This window comes from Chelonia mydas, chromosome 7 (genome assembly GCF_015237465.2).
Source record: "Chelonia mydas isolate rCheMyd1 chromosome 7, rCheMyd1.pri.v2, whole genome shotgun sequence".
NCBI lineage: Eukaryota > Metazoa > Chordata > Testudines > Cheloniidae > Chelonia > Chelonia mydas.
The window spans coordinates 30,517,482-30,527,994 of NC_057853.1; the positions used below are offsets into that span (position 1 = coordinate 30,517,482).

Consider the following 10,513-nt stretch of genomic DNA (forward strand, 5'->3'; position numbering starts at 1 on the left):
GTTCCCCTCCCACCTGCCAGGGCTGGCTGCCCCCATAGCTGGGGTTGGGGGGCTGGAATTCAAAGGACTCCCCATTCACTGTTCTTCCGGGGGGCTCCTGTTAGCAGTCAGGGCGGTGACCCAGAGCTTGCGGGAGGGGCTGGAAGCCAGGATTCCTGGCTTGTCTCCAGCACTCTGGGTGGCGATGGGGTGTGGTGGTTATGGGGGGGCTGGGAGTTAGGTAACGAGGCTGGTGCGCCCCTTAAACTCTGCCCTGAGAGTGGCGCTCACAGTGCCCTGCCGGGCTGGGTGGGTGGGGAGCCTCTGCTGCGGGGACATGCGCTGGGAGCGGGGGCTGTGTGTGCCGCTCTCTGGCTCCGGGCTGGCGGCGCAGCCTTGGTAATTAATTTCCTTTGCTCGCTCTCCCGCTAGGCGGGGGGGTGCCCAGCCCCCACTTCCCCGTCACACCTGGCTGGAGCAGGAGACAAAGGCAGCAGCAGCGGCTGTTGGGTCGAATACAGATTAGCTGGGTGAGCAGCAGCAGGTGCCTCAGTTGGGCTGGGCTGGCGGGGGGGCTGCGGGTCAGGAATGAGGGGCACTGGTGGAACTGTGGGGGGTGCTGTGGGTTAGGATTGAGGGGCACCAGCGCAGCTGGGGGGTGGGGGGCTAGCAAGGGGCTGTGGGTCAGGAGTGAGGGGTAATGGAAGAGCAGTGTGCATGAAGCCAGCAGGAGGCTGTGGGTTGGGCCTGAAGGGCACCGGTGGAGTTGTGTGGGGGGCTAGTGGGGGGGCTGTGGGTCAGGAGTGAGGGGTGTGAGCAGAGCTATGGGGGGGGGGGGCAGAGTGGTGCGCTGAACTGAGGGCTCTCTGCAGCAGGGAGCCAGCTGGCTGCATGCCCTGGAAATGGAGTCTCCCTGGAGCTGAGTAGGGGACCTGCGGGGGCAGAGACCAGAGACCTAAAAGCCTTTTGTTCCTTGAGGCGTCTGCCCGAGGGAGGATTTGGGGCTGGGCCAGGGCTGGGGAACCACTCGCTGGTGGTGTTGCAAGACCCACTCCTGGGCAGTCACCTAGCAATCTGCCGCCACAGAGCTCTTGCAGGAGGAAGCCTGGGACAGGAGCTACATTGCAGGATGAGGGTCCCCATCCTCATCTCCTTTTGCCCTGGGAATGTGGCGGGGCCTGGAGGGGCGGGGGAGGACTCCAGGGTTCCATTCTGGTGGGGAAGAAGGGGGTTTTTTTTTTTGGGGGGGGGGGGGGGGGGAGAGGGTGCTCAGGATTTCTGTGCCCCATGCCTCATGCTTGGGAAGCGGGGCTCAGGGCTGGGGGAGAATGTCAGGACTGCTGGGTTTCTGCCGTGGTGGAGCTGGGGTGGGTACTAGGAACCCTGGGTTCCACTCTGGCAAAAGTAGGGGGGTGGGATCGGGATTCCTGTGCCCCATTTGAGTGGGGACAGCATTGGGACTCGGGGGTTCTAATTTGAGGGGGGAGGAGTTCTGATGGGCCAGAGATGCCTGTGGGGCTGGGGCCTTGGTGGCTCGGACACCTAGATCCACGGGTAAAGCTGGGCGATGTCTCTTCAGCCAAGCGCTGATTTGCTAGAAATGGAGTTTGGCCAACCCAAAACCATTGGCAAACAAGTGCCGAGTTCCCTGCCCAGCTTTGGCCACCCCGAGGGCATAGAAACACGTCAGTGACTTCAGCCGGTAGCACTTCACTTTGACCCAGCTCGGCACTTGCTTTGATTCTGAGCTATCTGTCCAAGTCCGGGGAGGGTGAGATGTGCCAAATGCCTGGGCGTGGCGGGGAAGGGGGGAATGAGGACCTGCCATCTAACCCGTAGCCCGGTGGCTTAGGGCACTTGCCATGGGCATGGCAGATGGCCCTGTCTCTGCTCAGTCGCTGAAGTATTTTAGGCAAAGGGGACAAGCTTCAACAGGCCCAGGGCCCGGTGGCTAGGATGGCTGCCGCAAGGTGGGAGACTCGTGTTCAAATCCCTTTCCGCATCGAGCTGGGAGAGAATTGACGGAGGCTCTCCCAGGTGAGTACTCACCACGGGGCTCAGACTCAGAAGAGAGGCCCTTGCAATCTCCTCCCACCCCGGGTAGGCATCCTGCTGGCCTCGTAACAAATGACCCAAATGGAAAACCTTTGGCTTGTGTCAAAATGCAGCACTTCTGTCTGATCCCATTTTTTCCAGCCTTTTTTGTGCAGCTGAGAAATGCTGGTTTGGGTTCAAACTGGAACAAACGTGAGTGGTGTGTTTGGAGTTGCTGGTAAACTTAAACCTTATTGACCCAACTGTATCCTAAGGTCCCAGGCATGTTTCTGTAACCATTTGGGTGCTGAGGCGAGTCCCCCTTCCCCCTAGGACAGCTGCAGAGATTGAGCCGTCCCCTGGGCAGGGAAGCGCCTTCCTCCCTGGGAGCACTTACAAGAGCCTGAAATGTTCCCCAGGTGAATGGGGACAGAGTTAAACGTCCAGACTTCAGTCAGTTCAGGTTGTTGAAGGAGGTCAATTTTGACCTCTTTAAAAATTTTTGTCCAACTAGCTTGAAGTGCCAATCACAACTGTTGCTAACCAGAGAGTTTCATTATGAAAATGTCATAAGAACGGCCGTGCTGCATCAGACCCATGGTCTGTCTGGCCCAGTATCCTGTTTTCCGACAGTGGCCAGGGCCAGATGCTTCCGAGAATGAACGCAAGAGAGCAATTGATCAAGCTATCCAGCCCCCGTCGTCCAGTTCCAGTTTCTGGCAGTCAGAGGCTGAAGGACGCACAGACCATGGGACTGCATCTCTGACCAACTTGGCTAACAGCCACTGATGGACCTAAACTCCAGGAACTTACCTATCGCTTTTTTGAACCCAGTTATAATTTTGGCCTTCACAACCTGACTATGTTGTGTGAAGAAGGGTCCTGCCTTATGTTTCTTAAACCTGCTGCCTATTAATTTCATTGGGTTGTGAGAAGGGGTAAATAACACTTCACTTTCTCCACACTATTCGTGCTTTTATAGTCCTCGATCTTTGCAACATTGAATTTCATGTGCCATTTTGTTGCCCTGTCACCCAGTTTTGTGAGATCCCTTTGTAACTCTTAGTTCAGTCCAAAGCGGACTGCAATCTTGAGGCGTCTAATATCATCTGCAAATTTTGCCACCTCACTGTTCACCCCCTTTTCCAAATCACTTATGAATATGTTGAACCACACTGGTCCCAGTACAGATCTTCGGGGGACCCTGCCACTTCCTGCTCTCCGTTGAGAAACCTGATCATTGAGTCCTATCCTTTGTTTCCTGTCTTGTAACCAGTTACTGATCCGGGAGTACCATCTGGTCCTGGTGACTTATAACTGTATAATTTAGCAACTTGTTCCAAACCCACTTCCTATCAACACCTCAATCTGGGACAGTTCCTCAGATTTGTCACTGAAAAAGAATGGTTCGGGTGTGGGGACGTCCCTCAGAACCTCTGCAGCGAAGACTGATGCACAGAAGTCATTAAGCTTCTCCGCAATAGCCTTGTCTTCCTTGAGTGCTCCTTTAGCACCTTGATCCTCCAGCGGTTTGGCAGGCTTCCTGCTTCTGATGTACTTAAACTTTTTAGCTGTTAATTTTTGTCTTTTGCTTGTTGCTCTTCGAGGTGTCTTGCGTCTAACTGTACTTTTACACTTGACCTGGCAGAGTTTGTTCCTTTCTATTCTCCTCACTTGGATTTGACTTCCAATTTTCAAAGGATGCTTCTTTGCCTCTATCTGCCACTTACTCGGCTGTTTAGCCATGGTGGCATTTTTTGATCCTCTTACTGATTCTCTGTTTTTGAGGGCGAGGGTGGTGGCAGTGGCAACACATGTAGTTGGAGCCTTTGTTATGGTGTTTTAAGTCGTTTCCATGCAGTTTGCAGGCACTTTGCTCTTTCGACGGTTCCTTTTAATTGCTATTTAACTAGCTTCCTCATTTTTGAGTAGTTCCCCTTTTTGAAGTTAAATGCTTCTGGGGTGGGTTTCTTTGATTATATCTGCCCTACAAGGATGTTAATTTAATCACCTTATGGTCAATGTTACTGAGCAGTTCAGCTGTAGTGACCTCTTGGACCAGATCCCATGCACCACTTTGGATCGAACCAAGAATTGCCTCTCCCCTTGTGGGTCCCAGGACAAGCTGCTGCGAGAAGTAGTCATTAACGGTGTCTAGAAATGTTATCTCAGCATCCCATACCGAGGGGACATGTGCCAATAAAAAGATAGTTGAATTCCTCCATTGTTGGGTTTTCTGTTTGTATAGCCTCTCATTTCCTCTGAGATTATGCAATCACCATCACTCTGCTGGTCAGGATTATATTTCTACTCTCATTATTCAAGCATAGACATTCTGCCCATAGCGATTCCACGGTACGGTTTGATTCAAGATCATCATCTTATTGGAGGCTGACTTTTTTAGCATGGCACCATTTCCCCACCAACATGGCCTACTGATCAAATTGGTCCATATTTACTCATCTGCCTCCATGTGATGTGATTGACTGGGACTGTTTTCATTTGACCATTTCTCTTTAGGTCCTACCTATGTTATCAATGTTGATCCTCTCCTCTTTCCTAGGAGATCATTTCCCCTTCTAATAAATCCTCCGCTAAGGGATGTGTCTGGCTGAATCACATACTCCTCCGCACCTGTTGGCTCTCCCCCGGCCCTTACTCTAAAAACTCCTTTAAGACCTCTACTATTTGATGTCATAGATTCTAAGGCACAAAGGGACCATTAGGATCATGGTCTCTGCCCTCCCATACGACACAGGCCCAGAGAACTGCCCCAAAATAATTCCCAGAGCAGATCTCTTTAGAAAAACATCCCATCCTGATTTCAAAACTGTCAACGAGGGAGAATCCACCCGGACCCCGGTAAGCCTTCCCAAGGGTTAATTATGAAGGCGCACGCTAAGAAAGCGTGTCCTCTTTCCAGTCTGTGTTGAGTTTCAACCTCCAACCATTGGATTGTTAGACCTTTCTTTGCTGGACTGGAGCACCCATTATTAACTATCTGTTCCCCAGGTAGCTACTTACAGACTGTGTTCAAGTCACCCCTTAATCTTCCCTTTGGCAAGCTAAATAGAGATTGAGTCTCTCACTATAAGGCATGTTTTGTAATCCTTCTCCTGGCTCTTCTCAGAATCCCTCCAATTTCTCAACATCCTTCTTCAATTGTAAGCCCCAGAACAGGCTGTAGGTCGCACCATTGCCAAATGCAGAGGAAAATGATCTCCCTGCTCAAGATTCCCCAGTTTGCGCATCCCAGGATCACATTAGCTCTTCTTGGCCACAGCATCGCACCGAGCTTGCGTTCAGCTGATTATCCACGATAACCCACACCGCTGTCAGTAGCCACTTCCCAGGAGCAAGACCTCCATTGTGTATGTATATGGCCTGCACTCTTTGCTCCTAGATGTAGAGTGTATTTTAATGTAAATAGTTTGGTTGTAGGCAGTTTATCAAACTATCCAAATTGCTCTGAATGGGTGACCTGTCCCCTTCATTATTTACCACTCCCCCAATCTTTGTCATCAGCTGACTCTATCAGTGACTATTTTGTTTTCTTCCAGGTCACAGATAAAAATGTTAAAGAGCATAAGGCCAAGAACTAATTCCTGTGGGACCCCACTGGAAACAGACCCCCCTTAATGACCACTCCTATCCCTTAGCTAGTTCTTAATTCATGTCACATGTGCCGTAACTCTAGAGGGTTTGGGTTTTTAACAGTCAAATGCATTACAGACATCTGCTACCTCAGTGCTATTACCTTGATCAACCAAACTCCTCGAGAAAAGGGAATGTGGCAGGAGCTACTTTCCAGGAACCCATGTTGACTTGTTTTGTTCTTGTGATCAAGTCCCCTGTTAGCTGCTCCGCTATCTTGTCCAGGGTCAATGGCAGGCCTATAATTAACACCATCATACCATTTACCCCTTTTTTAAACTGGCAGATTAGCTTTTTTCTGGAACTTTCCCTGTGCTCCAAGGCTACAGTAACTGTGCAGTGAGCTCCTCACCTGGCTCTGTTAAAACTCTTGGGTACAAGTTATCTAGATCTGCTGGGTTTTTTTTTTTTTAAATGTCTGACTTTAGTAGCTTCTATCAGCTTCCATAGAACCCAGTAGCATGGAAAGTGCATATAGCTTAAAAAAACTTCCTTAATACTGCCAGCCATAGCTTTTCCTTATGTCTTGGCTTCCCTGATCAACTTCCTACAATGCCTAACTTCTGACTTGCATTCAGTACTGTCAACTTGCCTCTTCTTCCATGTGTTTATAATCTATTTATTGCTGCCTTCAATTCCCCTCTAAATGCTCTTAACCAGCACAGCTATCTTCCACAAGTGTGGTATTGTGGCTTTCTGGGTATCCTGTGAGACTTTTACCAATTAATATTTTTCTGATTAAATTTTTCCTTCCAGCTGATTTGATTAAAATTGTTCTCAGCTTTGTGAAACTGGCATGTGATCAAGTCATGAGCACTGGTAGCTAAGCTACCATTAATTTTCAGTTTGGTGAGCACTTCCACTCTCTGTTAGGACAAGATCTAATAGGACAGAATTCTTTATAGTGGCTGCAACACCCCCCCTCTTTTTAATTTTAAAGCTTTAGGAAATTGTCCCCTACTGTTTAGAGGTACCAAGGATGTTTTAGTACTGGCAGTGTGAACTCCAGCATGTGTTACACATGTCACTCAAAGTGAAATCTCCCATGATCACATAGGTTTTTGCCTACACACTGTAGACAGATGTGTAATGAGGCGGCCAACCCCCCCAGTGTGATTAGGTGAGCTGTAGCAGATGCTGACCGATAACCATCATGCGCTTTATCTGTTGATCCGTAAACAGTCGAGCTCACTTTCTTCTGAGTTATCAGCAACTGGGAAACAAGTATGACCATTATTGTCATAGTCCCAATTCCCCGCCCCCCATGCTCTCTGCCCTAAATCAGTTATAGCCCCTGAGGGCACAACTGGAAACTTACACTCACCCCAGTAGGTTTCAGTAAGAGCCAGTAGATTTGTCTGAGCGTTCGACAACTCTGAAACATTCTTGGAAACCTCTCAAAGTTGAGACACGAACCTAACCTAACCCGCCTCCTCCCCGGGAAGCCGTGGCTGAAATAAAGAGGGGTTTTCTGCTGGAGAAAGGCCCACCTGGCTCCACAAGGGACCCCCCTAACCCGTGAGGCATGGTTGTGCGCTACAGCTCCAGGAGCTGGACTGCTCTTCCTCCTGGCTCAGCCCAGCCCATCGGCTCTGCTCCTGGCTGGGGAACTGTAGCGGGAGCCTGTTCCATGCATCTCAGGATAGCGCTGCACACCCCTGCAGCTGGGAGCAGGGTCCCTTTCTTGCTGGGTGCTGTGTGGGCCATGCCCTAAGAGCTCAACCTTAGAAAGCTAATAAAGGGTGGATTATATCTCCTTTGTACAGAGCCTGCCACAAGCCTGCTCTGTCTCCTTCCCTCACCCCGGGTAGGGGGGACCTGTCTAGGCTGCTTTGCTGAAGTTTATCACCTCACTCTTCTTTTTGTCTCCATAGCGATTTACCAGCCAAGATGCAGCTGGCCCAGGTTCGGCCAGGGATGGCTGTGGAGTGATGGTCGCAGGAGGCAGCCAGCTTTGCTTTGCAAGGTTGGAGGCAGGGATGTCTGTGGCAACAGTGAGAGGGAGGAGAAGCGCAGCTGGAAAGCCAGACCAATCCCCTTTCCTTTGCGCCGGGGGTGCTGTTTGATCAGCATTGCACTGTCGTGTCACAGGGGCTTGTCCCGCTCCCAGCCAGATCCCACCAGGCCCCAGCTGGACCTGAGCAGCTGCCCATGTCTGCTTCCAGGACTGGGATGTTATCACCTGGCCCTGCTTGCATATGGACCAGGACAGCAGCCTGCCCCCCCTTCCCCCCAAAGGTGTGCCATGGAGCCTCGCAGCAGGAGTAAGTACAATGTACTTTGTTGCAGGTGGGATTTGGGTGGTCAAAAAAAGACGGTGGGAGTCTGAAGGAAAATGCTAAACTCTTGTCAGTTTACCAAGCGTACCCAAGACCTATCATGGTGTTACAGTAAAGTAATATACAAACTTTTAGGCCACACCTAACAAAATAATTGTCTGAAACCCATTTCTATGTACACACTGTATTAACAGACATTTTTAATAGTACGGGGGAATCTCAGGTTTTGTAGGTTGGAGCAGGATTCAACACAATCATCCCATGCAGGGCTCGTGGCACACTAGGTACTAAAAGCAAGGGCTGATAAAGCATGCCCCTCATAGCTTGTGGGCTTCAGCTGAGCTGCTCTCATTCTCTCCCCAGGTCCGGTGTGTGCAAATCAGGCCCAAGCCACCGGGGCTGAGCAAAAGGCTGAAGCAGCAGAGTGGAGTTCAGGGTCAGCTGCTTCAGAGGTGGGAAAGATCATTCCAATGAGTCACTCAAACCCAGATGGGAAGCTCTCTCCCAGCCCTGCCTGCATCCAGGATGGGATATTTCTGTTGGACAAGCCCCTCCGTAGGGCAAGACTTTGGGGGTGTGGGGGAGCACACTGCATCACAGGGTAAGTTGTTCTGATCTTGAAAATAGTTGTGAGCCTGCCTCTAAGTTCCAGGGGCCAACTAAACTATGGGGCACAGGGCATATTGCTTGTGTTGGCCAAGCTCACCCCACACACCAGGGGCCCCTCAGTTTCTCTCCCATGGGCAACACCTATTCAGCCTAGCAGCTGTACCCTCGTTCTCCCTATCATTGCTTCTTTGTCTGGGAGATGCATCCTTCAGGGTGTTCCTCCCCCTCCTGCAATTAATTGGCTTTGACCATCGAGGCCTATCGCATTCCCTAAAACCACAGAACTGCTGGGATGGGGCCTCCTAAAGGTATTGGCAGACAGAGAGGACATGGCGGTGACCATATGGCCGAGCACTGGAAATTCCCACCCCTGAGGTGACTGTCTCAATGCAAAGAATGCAGCTGGGAGTCATTTTTACCTGTCTTTCTCCTCCTCCTCTTCCCCACCCCAGGTGAGATGAACTTTGCTTCAGAGCAGCTCAAAGACGAAGGCCCAGCTTTGGTGTCAGCATGAAGGTTCCAGAGCATTTCCCTGCTGCTCAGACGGATCCCTGAGGTGCCAGGAGCAGTGCCGCTGCCTGCATGGTGCCAATGGCTAGTGGGAGCAGGATCTATCTAAAGCGTAGTGTGATATATTATGTATGTTCAGCATGAACTATCATGGATTGCTAACGTGGCACCTCAACTTAACAACCACAAGGTTCTTCATGATTGACAAGAGGGTGACTGTTGGTTAGAGGGGCTTCCTCCCCAGGGGGCAGTATTGGAAAAGGGGTAGAGCCTCTAACTATTGGCAGGAGGCAGAGCTCAACTGCACTCGTGTCATGCCTCCGTGGGAAAGCAAGTCTTGCTGGAACCGAGTGGGGCCGCAGCAAGGTGTTCAGCCCCAGGACTGACAAATCAAAGCAATCCTTATTGAAAGGACAACACAGGGAAATAACTTGGTAGGAGCCTTACCCCAACACCTTGAGGTCAAGCTTCACTTCTTAGCTGGGCCTGTCTTAAGGCCTTGGTGCATTTCCCTGAGCAAAGGAGCCTTTGCTGTTTTCTAACATACCACTGAATTAAGACAATAAATAGCAGGCCATGCAGTAACTCTCGGGATAGCCTAGCCCCTGACTGTTACCACCTCTGCTGAGTTGTAAATTGACCCAAGCTAAGGCTGTCTTCTTTAATCAATGAAGACACACTGATTCTAATCAGCCTTCCACTGGGGTAATTCAAATGGAGGCAGTGTACTGACATGACCACCTCCATAGCAGTTTCTCCACAAAAGGAATCTCCTCTGGCTCACGCAGTCAGATGAGGCTCTGCCGTACTGAGCAAGGTGCCTCCACCCGACTTTCCAGAGGCAGGGGCTGACCCATCTCTCCAATGGGCACACCACCACCACACAGGGTGCTTCCCGCCCTGGAGGACACCCTGTCGAAGCCCACAGAGAACTTCTTCAGAATTCTGCCTCTGGGGCAGGGCACCAAACAGCAGAGGGGGCTGGAGGAGGACAAAAAGAAACGAATACTGAATCGCTCTCCATCCCGGGCACTTACCGACCCAGGCAGATGAAGACAACGATAGCACAGGCAGGCGTCTCCTAACTTCCGAGCATTCTGCTTTGCAACCTCAAGACAGTTCTTTCAGGCGGCCTTTTCAGATGCAACACCAACTGACTTCTCAGCCTCGGGGGCTTGCTACCGCAAGCTATCAGATGAGAGGCAAAACAATCCAGGCTGCGTTCAGAGGACAAGGGTGAACAGCAGCCACAGCTATGTTCAGGGTGCACCTTTCCACTCAGGTATATGAGGAGCTGGGGGCAATTGCAGCCCAAGGTCCCACAGCAGACTACACGGGACCACAGGCAAGGTCGGGGGGAAGGGGGACACTGGTGCCTGGACAGGCCCAATGGTCTGCTCTAATCCAAGGCGGGTGGGGATAGACAGGCCAGGGGACAATAGCTAACT

The 10,513-nt window shown here is 51.0% G+C and overlaps 1 long non-coding RNA gene across 2 annotated transcripts; it reads left to right on the plus strand.

The window, feature by feature from the left end:
* The first annotated feature begins 338 nt into the window (after positions 1 to 338).
* On the plus strand, positions 339 to 10,464 carry LOC119566803. 2 transcript variants are annotated; one of them, XR_006292174.1, is made up of 4 exons: positions 339 to 509; positions 7,542 to 7,931; positions 8,310 to 8,398; positions 9,008 to 10,464. It is a non-coding gene; the product is annotated as an uncharacterized LOC119566803 (long non-coding RNA). The 2 variants fall into 2 exon arrangements; XR_005226183.2 differs by lacking the exon at positions 9,008 to 10,464 and having other exon boundaries at positions 8,310 to 8,575.
* Positions 10,465 to 10,513: the final 49 nt, after the last annotated feature.